The sequence below is a fragment of the Heterodontus francisci genome, chromosome 1, assembly GCF_036365525.1.
Source record: "Heterodontus francisci isolate sHetFra1 chromosome 1, sHetFra1.hap1, whole genome shotgun sequence".
In the NCBI taxonomy this organism is placed as follows: Eukaryota; Metazoa; Chordata; class Chondrichthyes; order Heterodontiformes; family Heterodontidae; genus Heterodontus; species Heterodontus francisci.
This window is the reverse complement of record NC_090371.1, coordinates 141,725,682-141,744,004: the sequence shown is the minus strand read 5'-3', so window position 1 is coordinate 141,744,004 and position 18,323 is coordinate 141,725,682. Positions and strand designations below refer to the sequence as shown.

The 18,323-nt window shown below is 42.7% G+C and overlaps 1 protein-coding gene across 5 annotated transcripts in view; it reads right to left on the bottom strand.

Moving 5' to 3' along the window:
* The window catches only part of arap2 (ArfGAP with RhoGAP domain, ankyrin repeat and PH domain 2), a 413,638-nt gene extending 405,135 nt beyond the window's left edge, over positions 1–8,503 (bottom strand). For all 5 annotated transcript variants that reach the window (XM_068036991.1, XM_068037024.1, XM_068037005.1 and 2 more), the window contains exon 1: positions 8,301–8,503. The gene's annotated coding sequence lies outside the window, so the exon portion shown is untranslated. The remainder of the gene's footprint in view (positions 1–8,300) is intronic.
* Positions 8,504–18,323: the final 9,820 nt, after the last annotated feature.

Below are 18,323 nucleotides of genomic sequence, written 5' to 3'. Positions count from 1 at the left end.
CTTTCATTTCCAACTTTTCTTCCCTCCCTTCTGAATCTACTCTCAGGTTCCTATCCCCCGCCAAGCTAATTTAAACTCTCCCCAACAGTACTAGCAAAACCCCTTCCGAGGATATTGGTTCCAGCCTTGTTGGAGTGCAACCCATCCGGCTTGTACCAGTCCCACTTCTCCCAGAAGCAGTCCGAGTGCCTCAGGAAGAGGCCTCCCTCCTGCACCATCTCTCCAACCACATACTCATCAGATCTCTATACCCACTATACCTTCTGACCTCCCCCTCTCTGACACTGAACGTTCTGTACTCAGCAAGGGTCTCAGTTTTATCCCCTTACGCCCCCACCCCAATGAATTTTGCGCTCGGCATGACGTTGAGCTCTTCTTCCGTCACCTCCGCCGCCGGGCTCACTTCTTTGACCAGGAGTCCTCCCCCCGATCAGTAGACCCATTCATCCGCCTCCAGCATTCTCCCTCTACCTGGATCCCTCCCTCTGGCCTCTTACCCGCTGTTGATCTTTTCATTGAAAACTGTCGGCGCAACATTGGTCATCTCAATTTCTCTGCCCCGCTCACTCACTCTAACCTGTTCCCCTCGGAACTTGAGGCAGTCTGTTCTCTCAGGTCTAACCCTGACATGGTCATCAAACCTGCAGACAAGGGCGGTGCTGTTGTTGTATGGCCTACCGACCTCGACCTTGCAGAGGCTCAGCGCCAACTCTCAGACACTTCTTCCTACCTCCCTCTGGACCATGACCCCACCACCGAACATCAAGCTACTGTCCACAGAACTGTCACCGACCTAATCTCCTCTGGAGATCTTCCCTCTACAGCTTCCAACCTCATAGTCCCATAACCCCGGACAGCCCGCTTCTACCTCCTTCCCAAAATCCACAAACAGGACTGTCCCGGCAGACCCATTGTGTCAGCCTGCTCCTGCCCCACTGAACTTAGTTCTTCCTACCTTGACTCTATCTTTTCTCCGCTGGTCCAGTCTCTTCCCACCTACATCCATGACTCTTCTGACGCCCTCTGTCATTTTGACAATTTCCAGTTTCCTGGCCCCAACCACCTCCTCTTCACTCTGGATGTCCAATCCCTCTACACCTCCATCCCCCACCAGGACGGTTTGCGGGCTGTCCGCTTCTTCCTTGAACAGAAGCCCAACCAGTCCCCATCCACCACCACCCTCCTCCGCCTGGCTGAACTTGTTCTCACATTGAACAACTTCTCTTTCAACTCCACTCACTTCCTTCAAGTAAAAGGTGTCGCAATAGGTACCCGCATGGGTCCTAGTTATGCCTGTGTTTTTGAGGGATATGCCGAACATTCCTTGTTCCAGTCCTACTCAGGCCCCCTCCCCCAACTCTTTTTCCGGTACATTGATGACTGCATCAGTGCCGTTTCCTGCTCCCGCCCCGAACTGGAAAACTTATCAACTTTTCTTCCAATTTCCACCCTTCTCTCACCTTTACATGGTCCATCTCCGACACTTCCCTTCCCTTCCTCGACTTCTCTGTCTCCATCTCTGGGGATAGGCTGTCTACCAATATCCATTATAAGCCCACTGACTCCCACAGCTACCTCGACTACACTTCTTCACACCCTGCCTCCTGTAAGGACTCCATTCCATTCTCTCAGTTTCTCCTTCTCCGACGCATCTGCTCTGATGATGCCACCTTCCATGACAGCGCTTCTGATATGTCTTCCCTTTTCTTCAACAGAGGATTCTCCCCCACTGTGGTCGACAGGGCCCTCAACCGTGTCCGGCCCATTTCCCGCACCTCTACCCTCACCCCTGCCCCTCCCTCCCAGAACCGCGACAGGGTTCCCCTTGTCCTCACTTTCCACCCCATCAGCTTCCATATCCAAAGGATCATCCTCCGCCATTTCCGCCACCTCCAGCGTGATGCCACTACCAAACGCATCTTCCCCTCCCTTCCCCTGTCAGAATTCCGAAGGGATCGTTCCCTCCGTGACACCCTGGTCCACTCCTCCAAAACCCCCACCTCTTCCCATGGCACCTTCCCCTGCAATCGCAGGAGGTGTAGTACCTGCCCATTTACCTCCTCTCTCCTCACTAACCCAGGCCCCAAACACTCCTTTCAGGTGAAGCAGCGATTTACTTGTACTTGTTTCAATGTAGTATACTGTATTCGCTGCTCACAATGTGGTCTCCTCTACATTGGGGAGACCAAATACAGACTGGGTGACAGCTTTGCGGAACACCTCCGCTCAGTCCGCAAGCAGGACCCCGAGCTTCCGGTTGCTTGCCATTTGAACACTCCCCCCTGCTCTCATGCTCAAATCTCGGTCCTGGGATTGCTGCAGTGTTCTAGTGAACATCAACACAAGCTCGAGGAACAGCATCTCATTTACCGATTAGGACACTACAGCCTGCCGGACTGAACATGGAGTTCAATAATTTCAGAGCATGACAGGCCCCCATTTTACTTTTATTTTTAGTTATTTTTTTCTTTTTCTTTTTAAAAAAAAAATATATTTTTTCTTTTTTTGTATGTTTATTTTATTTTATTTCATCTTAGTTTGTTCAGTTTGCTTACCCACTGTTTTTTTTTCATCTTTGTACTTGCGGCTGTTCAATTTTCAGTCCATTAACACCCTATCTGTACTAATGCTTTGTCTTTCAACACATCATTAACATATTGTTTGCCTTTGCTCCACGACCTTCTGGTCAGCTATTCTATGACTTTGTCCTATTTACACCTTTTCCTTTGTTTTCTCTTGCCCCACCCCCACTTTACTTGCTTATAACCTTTTCCATTTCTAATATTTGCTAGTTCTGAAGAAGGGTCACTGACCTGAAACGTTAACCCTGCTTCTCTCTCCACAGATGCTGCCAGACCTGCTGAGTATTTCCAGCATTTCTTGTTTTTATTTCAGATTTCCAGCATCCGCAGTATTTTGCCTTTATTATACTCATCAGATCTATCTTCCTATTTCTGTACTCACTAGAACATGCCACCAGAAGTAATCTGGAGATTACTACCTTTGAGGTCCTGCTTTTCAATCTCTCTCCTAGCTCCCCAAACTCTGCCTGCAGGACTTCTCCCTCTTTCTGCCCATGTCATTGTGCCAATATGGACCATGACCTCTGGCTGTTCATCCACCAGAATGTCCTGCAACTGCTCAGTGACATCCTTGACCCTGACACTGGGGAGGCAGCATACCATCCTCGAGTCATGTCTGCAGGCACAGAAGTGCCTGTCTGTTCCCCTCATTATCAAATCCCCTAACGTTATTACTCTTCCACTCTCCTTCCCCCTGCCCTATGCAGATGAGATACTCATGGTGCCGTGGATTTGGTTCATCTGGGTAGTGCAGGCAGAGGCATTACTCTCAACATATTCAGAACTGAATACCAGTTGCAGAGCAAGATGGAGCAACATGGAGTCCCTGTTCTGCCTGTCTGGTCCTCCCTGACCTTCTGGTGAGCGGTCCATTCCCTATCTGTCTGCACATTTTTATGCTGAGGTGTGACCACCTCCAGAAATATGCCAACCATGAAGCTCTCAGCCTCATGGATGCCCTATAGTGACTCCAGCCACTGCTCATGCTCCAAAGCCTGGAGCTCAAGCTGCTCCAGTTGGCACCACTTTCTGCACATGTGGTCGTCCAGGCCACTAGATGGGTCCAGGATTTCCCATGGCACCAGATGTGCATTACACGGGGCTGAGGTTCCCTGTCATGCCTTTACTTTCTAGACTATTAACTAGAAACACATACCAGCTACTCAGCAATCAGCACCTTCCCTGGTTGTGGCGTCACTATAGCTGTCTTGCAGTGTTGTTTTTGTAGTTGGGGATTTCGCTGGAGGCTCTTTAACTCCTCAATGTCTGTGTACAGTCTCTTCCGAGGTCCAGCACTGTCATTGCTGCCTCTGAGCTCACTATCCAGTGATTTCCCACATGGCACATGATGTGCATTCCATGAGGCTGAGGTTCCCTGCCAGGCCTTTAATTTCTCGACTATTAACTGGAAACTAGACACTTGGTTAGCACTCTGTGAATGTACTTACAATCTGTCTTTTTCATAGAATGTACCGAACAGAAACAGGCCATTCACCCCAACTAGTCTATGCTGGTGTTTATAGTCCACACAAGTTGCCTCCCATTCCATCTGCCTCCTCTCAGCCTTTCAGCATATCTTTCTATTCTCTTTCTCTTAATAACTTTGTCTAGTTTCCTTTTGAAAACGTTTAAGCTATTTTCTGCAATCTGTGGTAGCAAGTTTCACATTCTAACCAGAGTAAAGAAATATCTCCTTATTTACCTATTAGAATTATTAGTAACTATCTTGGATTTACAGTCCCCAGTTTTAGGTTTTACCACAAGTGGAAACATTCTCCACATCTACCCTGTCCAACCCATAATTTTAAAAACCTCTATCAGGTGTCCTCAAAAACTTCTCTTTTCCAAAGGAAAAAAGTCCCAACTGTTGAATTTTCCCAACAGCTGAAATCTCTCTGATATGGTCCCATCTGTGTAAATCTTTTTTATGTGCTTTCTCTGGTGCTTATCTGTCCTTTTTATGCGATGGAGACCAGAACTGTGTACAGTCCTCTTACGTGCAGTCAGGCCAGGGTCCTATACAAGTTTAACATAACTTCGCTACTTTTGAATTCAATAACCCTCAGAATAAATCCTAGAGCTCTGTTAGCAATTTAATTACTTTGCTCTCCTGTGGTGCTGCTTTTAATGATCTGTTCACATGTATCACTAGACACCCCCCCCCCCCACCCCCACTTTGCTCTTCTACCCCAGTTTGTTTTATGTGAGTTCCTATTTTTACTATCAGAGTGCATCACCTCACACAACCTTGCTGAGGTTAATTTGCCACTGAACTGCCCTGTCAGCAAGTTTTCTAAAGTCTTCTTGTATTGTTTCATTCTTCCTCAGTGTTAGCTATATCCCCCAGTTTGATATCATCTGCAAATTTTGATATTTGAAAACCACCCTTTACCCCTACTCTCTGCTTTTTGTTTTTCAGCTTATTTGCTATCCATTCACTATTTGTCCCTAACTCCACAGGTCCTAACCTTTGGTCATGAGTCTACCACGAGGAACCATATCAAAGGCCTGTTGTGCCCAAAAGTCCAGTGCTCAAGTTAAATTACAATACTCTGTTCTGAAAAATTGTGACTGAATAGTTTATAGCATATACAGAACAAGACACTTTATATTTTCTGAAAGCTGCACCCTGTAGTCTGCACCTCAACACATCAGGACAAAAGCTTTTCTGTATTTTGCAACTATATTAGAAATCAATTCTTCTATTATATCCTCTATATTAGATATCCATCATTTCTTGTTATCAAGAGCCTCTTCTTCTAATGTGAAAAGCCAGCATTTTCTCACCAACAAAATGATGGGCAAAATACTTTATATCAATAATATAAAAGTCACATGATCCAAGATTGACAGCCAACGCGCACGTGTTCATGTTATCACTTATGAGCAGACAGGCTGAAAACAACTCAGGAACAAATATGGATCTGTAATTCAACACTGACTGTTTGCTATTCTATAAAATAGGTATGTTATCTTCCTATGTTTACTGAATACTCAAAGCAATTAAACTACAACCTAAAATCCTCTAAATAAGAAAAAACATTAAGGGTCATAACCTGATATGTTAATTCTGTTTCACCCTCTACAGATGCTGCCAGATCTTGTTTCCAGCATTTTCAGTTTTCGTTCCATCTAAATATTAATTTACAACACGCACCACTTAACTCTTGTGATTTCACAGTCCTATGTTCTGACAGCTTTCTCAACTGAGTTGTTAACGTATAGAATCACCAAATGATACAGCACAGAGGAGGCCATTCATCCCACTGTTCCTGTGTCAGCTCTTTGCTAGAGCTATTCAATTAATCTCACTCTCCTGCTCTTTTCCAATAGCACTGTAATTTTTCCCCTTCGTGTCTTGATCTAATTCTCTTTTGAATTTTCTATTGAATCTGCTTCTGACACTTTTTAGGTAGTGCACTCCAAATCACAACACTCACTGTGTAAAAAAAAAGTTTCTTCATGTTGCCTCTGGTTCTTTTGCCAATTAGCTTAAATCTGTATCCTTTGGTTACCTACCCTGCTGCCACTGGAAACAGTTTTTCCCTATTTACTCCATCAAACCATTCATTTTTGATCAGCTCTATCAAATCTCCTCTTAACCTTCTCTGCTCTAAGGAGAACAACGCCACCTTAGAACAATAGCAAGATTATGGCACAGAAGGAGGCCATTCAGCCAGTCATGTAAATGTCGGCCAAAAAAACTAGCCGCCCAATCTAGTCCCACTTTCCAGCACCTGTCCATAGCCTTGCTGGTTACAGCACTTCAGGTGCATGTCCAGGTACCTTTGAAAAGAATTGAAGGTTTCTGCCTCCACCACCATTCCTGGCAATGAATTCCAAACACCCATCACCCTCTGGGTGAAAAAGTTTTTCTTTATGTCCCCTCTAATCCTTCTACCAATCACCTTAACTCTGTGCCCCATAGAACCATAGAAAAATTACAGCACAGAAGGCTTCTCCAGTCTTTCCACATAACTGAAGTCCCTCATCATGGTACCATTTGAGTAAATCTCTTTTGCACCCTCTCCAAGTTCTTGGCATTCTTCCTTAAATGTGGTGCCTAGAATTGAGCATAATACTCCAGCTGAGGCTTTTGTAAAGGTCCAGCATAACTTACTCATTTTGTACTCTATTCCTCTATTAATAAAGCCAAGGATCCCATATGTCTCAACAGCCTTTTCAACAATACACACAGGCACACACACAGCCAGTTTCTGTAGACAAAAATGAGTGGGAAAATCCAATGTTTTTTAAAGTCACCCAGAAGTGAATTACAGATGTGTAGAAGCAGTGACCCACATTGCTTTATGCCTTCTAAACAACAAGTACTTCCTAGCTGAAACATTGAATTTGGTCCCTGACTGTAATATGTCTGTTAGCTGTTCTTCTGTATAAAATGAGCTACATTAACCCTTGAGACTAACGATTTACCTTAGAATTACAAATGTAATATATTTGGAGGCTGATTCTTTGACAGGGGACAGTTTAATTTCAACTTCTGCTTTCAAAGTTACCAAAGTCCAGCATCATTTAAAATGTTTCAGCAGCAAGTTCCCCTTGGAACATCAAAAACATTATGACATCAGGACCAGTACAGGCTCAACAATTACATTAACACAGATAGGCACTCACAAAGCCAGGTATGATTCAGCAACAATGTGTGATAGTTCAGCTCCCTCACAAAGTTGGCTACAGCAAACACAGCATGTTGGAGCTCCAATGATGTCATTTGCACTATTAAAGCTACTGTAGAGAAAAGGGGCATTTATCACACTCCCTTTTACGATCTCATTCTAAGCGTCCCTGCAGTAAGGATCTGCCTCCTTGATTGACTTTTGTAGCTAAACTGAGTAAGTTTATGAAGGGTGCACACCCAAAACATCATGTCCGCCCTCTCCACAAATGATCACTGGCCTACTGTGTACTCCCAACATTGCTGGTTTTGTTTCAGATTTCTATCTGCTGTTTTACTTTTAACAAGAAATTTTTGGGTGGGTTTGGTTCTTGGCATACATTAGCCATTGGGGAATATATGTACATTAACAGATGGGCTGACACAAAGGACTTTACTTAAAATTGACACGACATATGTGACCAATTACGTAATAACACTGCCACACTCAACTTATGTTTACAAATATATTTTGGAAGGAAGTTTAAGGGGGTGTAGTGGCTCTTTAAAGCTTCTGTTAACTATATGCTTTTGACATCTCAGTTTAAAAAAGCTAAAATGATATCTGGGCTTACTGATTACTGGTATTAAAAAGAAATAGAACGTATATCACTCTTTATGAAGTTCCATGAGTTAATAGTAAAATATATATCCAGACACTTCCTGACCACCTATCATGTTTAAAGTTTCCCCAAAAGTAATGCGAGTTGATAAAACTTTCTGGAAGGAAGGCAAAAAACACACGGTGGGCCAGTCATTTTTAATACAGCGAACTGAAGCCTAATACCAGATGGAATCTATTTCATTATTTGTCAATTTAAGCAAGGAAGTGACAAACAAAGTTACTTAAGAAAAACATTTAATCTCTACAAATAAAACAAATATTTCCCAACAGAATTATACACACAAACTAATTCATAATGTGGGTGAATGTTTAAAAGATTCTGAACTCTGTTGAAGGTTTTGTGAAAATGTATATATGGCCCAGCCCGACCTGGACTTTGCACACGTTTGTTTTACACTTTGTTGCAGATACAACTTACCTGAGGCAGAACTGTCCTAAAAGCCCGTGTGGTGTGTGTCTGTCTCACTCCACTTCCACGCTGTTCACTGCAAATCCTTCAGAACCGACACCCAAGTTGTTTTATTTCCCCTATCAGTAATATATTCGGCATTTAATTGAGGTTACCAGCTAGCATTCATTGAATGCAAATACAGTTTTCAGCCTCCTAATTTCTACTCTCACAATCACAACGCCCACCAGCGGTAACCGCACGAACGAGAGAGAAGCAGGAAGTGGCAAAGTTTTGGAGGATCATCCCTCGTCCTTTTGGTCACGACTTTAGATGGCGCTGCCTTATCAGCACAGGCACCAATTCAGTGTAACTAATAGTGTTGCAGCTTTACTTTAGGACAGTGTTGGCACATCCTGCTTTAGCACACCATAGGCTGAGGCAATCCAGGGTTCGTAGCAATTGTAAACAATGACCACAAGATTAATTGTGTGTCAATTCCATGCTAAATCTAAAGCGCAGAACATGCAGAAAGGGGATTCAACGTTTTTTTTTAAGTGTATCTGATATCTTTAGCGCACGAGGTGAATAAATTGCACAAACAGCTCCAATTACAGTTGCTTGTGTGTAGTCATTCCCATATCCAGCGCATTTATGTTAAAAAGTCAGCAATAAACTCTGTTACTCGCTCAGTTTGTAGCTATATAGGCACTGTGATGATACAGACCACGTTCAATCCCTGCTGATATTTGCTGATGTGCTGGGTAGAACCCTACAAATAACTGAATGTTGGGTTTGGCAGAATTTAGCTGAAATGTAACATCTCCGGTAACGGAATGACCTACTGTCACCGTCCAGACTTGTGTGAATCACAACTGCCTATGCAAATATACCAGGGTGATTCGGAGAAGAACGATGTTTTAAAACTGCTAACAATGCTTTTTAAGTACTTAATTATTGTGTAGTTGTGAAACAAGTTAGTCTTATGGTGCACTGTTGAAGGTATTAATATTGTCTACATTAATATTTGCATTCACTTGTTGTTGTGTAAAATCTATTTTAAGTATCCGTTCGACCCAATAGTGGCACTCTTCCCTCTTATTCAGAAGGTTATAAATTCAAACCCCACTCCAGAATTATGAGTACATGATATAGGTTGACACTTCAGTGCAGCACTGAGGGAGTGCTGCATTGTTGGAGATGCTGTCTCTGTTCAGAGTTAAACTGAAAGCTGCTACAGTTGGATATTAAGTATCCCATGGCACCATTAAACACATCCAAAAACAGGTTAACTGCATTGCGTTGTTGGGTTTGTATTAGTCGCGTTGTAGAGTGTTCTAGAGAAAGTCTTAGACCCTGGTAAAGGTTAACTAACAACTCTTCATGATTTACAGTTAGAGACACTCTCTGGAAGCCACCTAATCTAGCATCCTTGGTGCTGCTATACCTTCTTATCAAGCCTATCTCATGTGACTGTTACATCATTGCACATACAGTGGGGAGGTCACTGTCTTCGGTATTAACCCTTTACATCTGTCCTGCTAGGCCCTCATCTGCCAAGAATGAGGTATATTAATTTCGCCATATGGTCATTACATTTCAAACATTTGCTGAACCTGTTTGTGCTAGTTTCCTTGTCTTATAATTGGAAAGCGGTGAACAAGGATTCAGTAAGGGGAAGCTAAAAACACGGTGTGTTTAAAATTAAACCCTGTTAAGGTAAGACCAGGTGAAGGCTGAGAGGAAACCCTAGACACCTTTCTCACCTGGTCGTAACACATCCTTATACTACAAATTGTTTCTTTTTAATCTTATTGCCGTTTGTGGGACCTGGCTGCTGCATTTGCTTAAACAACAGCAACCAAACTTCAAAAACAATTCATTGGCTGTAAAATTTCTAATATTTAGCATTATTACTAAATATAAATGTGCACTGTTGAATTAATTACAGGCAGAATGCATTAGGACATAGGCAGTAAATCACCAACTCAACCAATTAGTGGATTTGATGAGAGCTACGTTGAGCTTTTGCACCACTCTAAATGTCTGTGTAATTATGACACATTTAAAGTAAGGTTAATTACTCACCTACTAAATGAAAATGTATTGTCATAAATGTGCCTAATAGATAGGTCATAGGTTTTCAAACTGGGGTGATCACACAGATTCCCACAGTTTGCCAAGGTCAATACATTTCTGATTTTTTTTTTCTGTATTTGCTGACCTTTTTATTTGTTATTTCTGTTGCCATATAATGACAAAAAATGTTTTCTGCAACGATAGCACTTGAATAGCTGGCATTGTCAGGGAGCTGTGTGCAGAAACAAAGCTATGTTTGTAGATAGCTATGGTGGGAGCGGGGCTTCAAACATTAGTGAAGATGCAAATCAAATACAAAGGGTCATAAAAATGACCTGATGACTGAAAAATGGCAAATGATATTGGCAGGAAATTGTACTGGCGAGTTAATTTACCGCATGCCCGAAGCAGAATGAGGCCATTGGCAATTTTAACTGGGCTTCATTATTTCAGCAGGGCAATGGGTGGAAAGCAACTGCTGGTCTGTGGAAAATCCAGCAGCCCTTAGCCGGCCTCCGCCACTCAGATATGTGTGGGGGCAAGGGCTCTGGGGAGCAACTTGTGGTAGGGAAGTGGTGGGGGCAGTGGGGTGGGTTGGGTTGAGTCCAGGGCAGGGGAGGTCTAAATTTTCCTTGTAGGGCCTGGAGAAGCATTGCTTCTCATCCTGGTCTCACAAAGTGAAAAATGTAACTTGAATGGCCTCTGATCCTCTATGACAGGCTTTCCTGCTCAGGCCTGAGTAAAAATTGCCTTTTGGACCCGATGACATCTTGATGTGGAAAACGTTAAGGGAGAATTGGATAGAAAATTAAATGAATGGGCAAATGAGAGATTTTATTTATTCTGGTGTGGCACCAGTGTGCCACCTTCCACACCAATGCCTCTGATATGTCTTCTGTTTCCTCTCCACCATGGTTGACAGGACCCTTGAACACGTCCATTCCAGTTCCCACATTTCTGCTGTCACCCCTTGCCCCTCCCAGAACTATGATAGGGTTCTTCTAGTCCTCACCTTCCACCCCACTAGTCTCCACATTCAACAAATCAGCCTCCATCATTTCTGCCATCTCCAGTGCCATGTCACCACCAAACACATCTTCCCCTCCCCTCATCTTTCAGCCTTCCAAAGGGAGTGTTCTCTCCGTGACACTCCACTCCACTCATCAATCACCCCCAACTCCCCGTCCCTTTCCCACAGTACCTTCACATGGAAGCACAGGAGATGCAACACCTGCCCTTTTACCTCCTCCCTTCCCACTCTCCAGGGCCCCAGACACTCTTTCCAAGTGAGCGAGTGATTTACTTGTACTTCTTTCAATTTAGTATACGAGTTTGCTGCTCGTGATGTGGTCTCCTCTACAGTGGGGGAGACCAAACGCAGATTCGTTGATTGCTTTGCGAAGCACTTCCACTCAGTTCATAAATGTGACCCTGAGCTTCTGGTCACCTGTCATTTTAATTCTCCATCCCACTCCCACTCTGACCTCTCTATCCCTGCCCACCTACAGAGTTCTAATGAACCTCAACGTAAGTTCGAGAGCAGCATATCATCTTTTGATAATGCACTTTACACGTTCCAGACTCAAGATTGAGTTCAACAATTTCAGATCATAACCATGCTCCTAATTTTTCAGACAGCAGGTGCTAGTAATGGTTCTGCTGTTGCCATTTACAGCTCCTCTAGACCCATCTTTTGTTTCTCATCTTCTCCATTGCCAATCACTTTTGCCTTGCACCCTCATCTTTTTTGTCATTTTATCTCTCCTGCCTTCCACCCTATCACAGACCTTCTCTTTTGTTCTTTACCCCTCCCCCCTTTCTTTGCCCTCTGCACTTGTTTAAAATCTGTTGCATCTCTAACCTTTGCCAGTTTTGACAAGCGATCATCAATCTGAAACATTAACTCTGATTTTCCCTCCACGGATATTGCCAGACCTGCTGAACATTCCAGCATTTTCTGTTTTTATAATCATTATTAGAACCTGTCCTTTCCAGCCCTGTACTTCCCTTTGTTCCTACTGACATTCACTGCCTCGGCTGACATATATAACTTTTAATCTGATCTGTTGGAAGTCATTGATTATGATTAAAAGCTGAGTTAGAATTTATAAGAACTGCATAATCACACTATCCTCCTTGAATACTTCTTCTCCATTGTCCAGCTGAGTGGGACTGCCTCATCTGGCTCCACTCTTCCCTATCCAGTCGTAGCCAGAGAATTTCCAGCAATGACTTCTCTGGCCCCCAAACCACTTCTTATCCAACACTCAAGGATTTATCCTTGCTCCCTACTATTTCTCATCTACATGCTGCTCCTCAACAATATTATCCAAAGACTTGACATCAGATTCCACATGAATGTCGATGACACCTCGCTCTATCTCACCACCTTCTCTCTCAACCCCTCCACTGTCTTTTTGTCAGATTGCTTGCCTGACTTCCAATCCTGGATGACCCACAATTTCCACCAATTAAACATTGGGAAGACCATTGTCTTCCGTCCCTGCACTAATTCTTTTCCCTTGCCGTCAATTGCATCTGTTTCCCTAACCATTGTCTTAGGTTGAACCAGACTGTTAGCAATCTTGGTACCTATTTGACCCTTAGTTGAGCCCTACCAATGATGGCAGTGTCTTCAGCCATCTACACCCAAAGCTCTGAAATTCCTTCCCTAGATTTCTTTGACTCCTCACTTCTTTCTCCTCCTTTAAGACCCTCCTTGACGATGCTTTTGATCATCCGTTCTAATATTTCCTTTGGCTTGTGTCAGTGTTTGTCATATTATTCTCCAATGAAGTGCGACATTTTCCTACATCAAAGGCACTATATAAATACAAGTAGTTGTTATGCATCTAGCATTGAGGAGAATGGTGATTAAATTTGGTTTGGGCAGAGCTATAATGACATTAAAACAGAAAGTGCTGGAAATACTCAGCAGGTCTGGCAGCATCTGTGGAGAGAGAAACAGAGTTAACATCTCAGGTCTGTGACCTTTCACAGTAACTCTGTTTCTCTCTCCACAAATGCTGCCAGACCTGCTGAATATTTCCAGCACTTTCTGTTTTTATTTCAGATTTCCAGCATCTGCAGTATTTTGCTTTTATTTAAAGTTATAATGATTCTTTGTCATTATAACTTTAAAGGCGCAAACCATGATCAGAGACACCTAAAGGAGAACTGAACCCAATCTAGTTTTGAAGTTACTTAGTGAATCAGTTTGAAAAGTGAACTCAGCTTTCTGAATTGTGTTTGTCATTTCTGCCATTTGTTTTGTGTCAATGAAGAATACTATCAGGCCAAACTAATGAGTCAGTGGCAAATGCTACAAAGGGGAGGGTAGTGAAAAAGTTACCTTATTGGTCTGTCTTGAAAATGTTTTAAAATAACTTGACTTAGAATATTTTATCTCAGACTTTTTAATCCTGCAATGTAAGAACCCCTCAGTGATATTGTTCCCTCCTTTACATAGGTCTTTTACAAATCACACACCTATGCTGCTGGGTTAGAAGCCTGTTTGAATAATGCTATTTTCTCATTACATAAAGGTAAATGACTACTGAGCCCATTTTACTAGAGATTTATCACATTTTAAGCCATTTCATATCCTACATTCATTGACCATGTCCCCCGGAAGGTTGTATTGTGTACACAGTGATGTCAATGAATTCTGGGTAATTGTGGAAATGGTGGCAAGAGGTGGTAAACACACTTAACAAAAACTCATTTGTGACATAAATAAATGAATGACCATAATACTGACATAATTGTAGAGTACAATGTACACTGAAGATCTCTAAGTATATCACCAACTATCTTAAAGATCTATCATTCATCAGACATTTATAATGGGCAGTAAGTGAGACTGAGGTCAAACTGATTAATTTGGACAGACTGTTGTAGACTAGAACCTAAGATGTATCTGTTCTTCATTGCCTTTGTGTTGCGTATTACTAATTAAGTCTACTTCCTGTGTGGTTCTGCTGTGTTCTTTCAGCCCCGCTGATAAATACTTTTTGATGATGATAATTAGAGGTTTTGGCAAGTATTTGCAAGACAGATCATGTTGACAAGCATCATTAGTAAACAGTCGAAGTGAGACCTCACAGATCAATTTATCGTCTGTACAATGGAATTTTTTTCTTTCAAAGATATATTTTATTCATAACATTTGTAAAAATACACTAGATAACAGTTCAAATTTGAAGATGAGCATCTTCCTCTCTGCGAAGGTGGACATCCTCCTCCCTGCGAAGGTGGACATCCTCCTCTCTGCGAAGGTGGACATCTTCCTCTCTGTGAAGGTAGACATCCTCCTCTCTGCGAAGGTGGACATCCTCCTCCCTGTGATGGTGGACATCCTCCACCCTGTGAAGGTAGACATCCTTCTCATTGCAAAGATGGGCAGCCTCCTCACTGGGAAGATGGCCATCTTCCTCACTGTTAAGGTGGGCATCCTCCTCCCCGTAAAAATGGACAGCCTCCTCACTGTTAAGGTGGGCATCCTCCTCCCCGTAAAAATGGACAGCCTCCTCGCTGTTAAGGTGGGCATCCTCCTCCCTGCAAAGCTGCTGTGTGATGTCAGTGATAGAGAGCATCCTGGATTGGCTTCATTGAAAGCGATTTCAGGTCAGCTTGAAAGTTGCTGCAGAGCAGCCATTTATTTTTTTAATCCATTTTCAGAATGTGGATGTCATTAGTAAGACCAGCATTTATTGCCTATCCTTAATTGCCCTTGATAAAATGGTGGTGAGCCGCCTTCTTCTTGAATTGCTGCAATTTTTGTGGTAAAGGTACTCCCAAGGTGTTATGTGTGGAATTCCAGGAATTTGACACAGTAATGATGAAAGAACAGTGATATATATTCAAGTCCAAATGGTGTGTAACTTGGAGGAGAACTTGGAGGTGGTGGTGTTCTCACACACCTGCTGCCATTGTACTTTGAGATGGAAACAATGGCAAGAAATTGGATGTGCTGTTGAAGAAGCCTTGGAGAGTTGCTGAAGTGTATCTTATAGCTGGTATGCACTGCAGCCACAGTGTGCAGCTGGTGGAGTGAGTGAATGTTTAAGGCAGTGGATTGGGGGTTGATCAAGCAGGCAGCTTTGTCCTGGATGGTGTCGAACTTTTTGATTGTAGTTGGAGCTACACTCATTGAGGCAAGTGGGGAGTATTCTGTCACACTGTTAACTTGTGCCTTTAGATGGTGGACAGGCTTTTGGGATTCAGGAGGTGAGTCAATCACCACAGAATTCCTAACCTCTGATCTGCTCTTCTGACCATGGGATTTATGTAGCTGATCTAGTTAAATTTCTAGTCAATAGCGATGATGGTGGTGGACTCAGCAATGGTAATGCCATTGCATGTCAAGGGGAGGTGGCTATCATCCCTCTTGTTGGAGATGGTTATTGCCTGGCACATGTGTGGCATGAACATTTCTTACCAATTATCAGTCAAATCCTGGATGTTGCCCATGTTTTGGTGCATGCAGGCCCGGGCTGCTTTGTTATCTGAGAAATTGCAAATGGGCCTGAACACTGTACAATCGTCAATGAACATCCCCACTTCTGGCCTTATGTTGGAGGGAAGGTCATTGCTGAAGCAGCTGAAGATGGTTGGACGTAGGATACTAACCTGAGGAACTCCTGCAGTGTTGTTCTGGGACTTAGATGATTGGCCTCCAACAACCACAACCATCTTCCTTTGTGCTAGGTATGAGTCCATCCACTATAGAGTTTCCTCCCCAGTTCCCATTGACTTCGATCTTGGTGCCACACTCAAATGCTGCCTTGATGTGATGCGGCTTGTGAATGTTTCAGCCTTTTCTTTTGCACCTATGTGCTGGGCTCTGCCATCATTGAGATGGGGATATTCAGGGAGCCTACTCTTCCCCATTCGGGACTGGTGAGGAACTATGCTAGCAGGGTTTCCCTGAGAGTTCAAAACATACCCTTTTTGAAATCAACAAATATTTTATTCATACTTTTTTAAATGTAAACTGAGGAAGTACTTTGAAAATATTAATTCCCACTCAGTATCCCTCCCCTTTTGATCAATTTTTCATGACCTTCACAATCTTTCACAACCCACTAATCAAGTAATTCCCCAAAGAACAAGCCAACAGAAATAAATGGCAGTTATCAGTGACTTAATATCTACACAGCGTGATCTCAAAACTGAGGTACCAAATGATTCCGAGGCTGCAATATAGCCACTGAAATTGAATAGTTGTTATCTCATGACAGTCACATTTCTCAGAAAAATAGCACCTATCCTGGTGGTCTAACAGAAAAGGACCTAACAGGAAAACCTTTTAACTCATTTAGATTAATGTTTTCCATTCTTTTATTTAAAACTTGGAAACCACTGGCTTTAAAATGATCACCTTCTGAATCCACACTACTTGATATTAACAATTCAGAATTTATTTCTAAATGTCTGGGGCTTATAGCCTGAATGATGATAAATGTTTGAGCAGCTTTGACAGACTGACAGTATTAGATTTCTTTTCTTGTTTGGATGCAGGGAGAATTTCATATTATAAATTGGCAGAAGGGGTAAACATGTCAAACACAAGATAAACTAGGTATGAACGCATGCTTTCAGGGACAATCCTGCAGCGAGCAGCTGTGGTCCCTTTCCATTTAGATAAGTAGTGTTATAAATGATGTCAGTGATTTATTCAGTCGTTTCATTTAAAACAAAACGTACACAATATAACTTGTCACCCACATAACTACTGAGTCGAGTAATATAATTGGAAGAAATGTGCAAGGTAAACATTTCAAAGTACAAACCACAAGTGATAAAGTAAAATAAAAAAAATGCAATTCCATTTTTATTCTGTATTGTTTTTGCAAACAATGTTTTGTTTTTATTCGTTTCATGGGATGTGGGTGTTGCTGTCAAGGCCAGCATTTGTTGCCAATCCCTAATTGTCCTTGAGAACGTGGTGATGAGCTGCCTTCTTAAACTGTCTGCTGCCCTTGTCCTTCTAGGTGGAAGAGGTCGTGGGTTTGGAAGGTGCTGTCGAAGGAGGTGTGGCAAGTTGCTGGAGTATATCTTGTATACGGTACACACTGCTGCCACTGTGTGTCGGTGGTGGAGGGAGTGAATGTTGAAGGTGGTAAATGGGGTGTCAGTCAAGAGGGTTGCTTTGTCCTGGATGGTGTTGAGCTTATATTATTTGTATATTATTTCTCAGTTTACTTATTTATATGATTGCACGTCTTTTTTTATTTTATTTGTGCCCCACATCTAATCTTTGATAAAAGCAAAATACTGTGGATACTGGAAATCTGAAATAAAAACAAGAAATGCTGGAATCACTCAGCAGGTCTGGCAGCATCTGTGGAAAGAGAAGGAGAGTTAACGTTTCAGGTCAGTGACCCTTCTTCGGAACTGATCTTTGATATTTTGGCAACAGATTTTTTTCGATGATTGACAGAAAACACTCGCATGCCATGACTTTCTAGTTGTAAACCCTGTTCCTAGCTCCCTTGGCCAGTGATGGCAAAAGCCCTGTAGGCCTCTGAGGAGACTGAGGCCCCAAATTTGAGCAGCTTTGAATACATAATTCTGGTAGAAGATGGTCAGAATAAAGTCTGTGAAATAGGATGGGATCTGGATCCACCAGGCCCCAACCTTTCTGACAGTTTACCAGAAACAATATATAAAATGTTGTTTATTTATGCAGTTAATGTTTCTTAAAGCAACCATGTGTTTCTTTACTGTTTCTGAAGCAGACTTTCCCACTTCTCCAATACTCCTCTGCTCTCATGAATGCTACTCTGTTTTTTTGTGTGAGTTGGCCTGGGTTTAAGTGCTTGGGGGCTCCTGGGCTTGTCTGCATTCTTACTTAACCTGATCCACAATGAACACATTGGCACTTTGTCCACACCCTATTACATCACTTTATTAGTGAAAAGAATTATGCAGGAACATGGGGACAATTTTAACTCCAACCCCTCCCCCCAC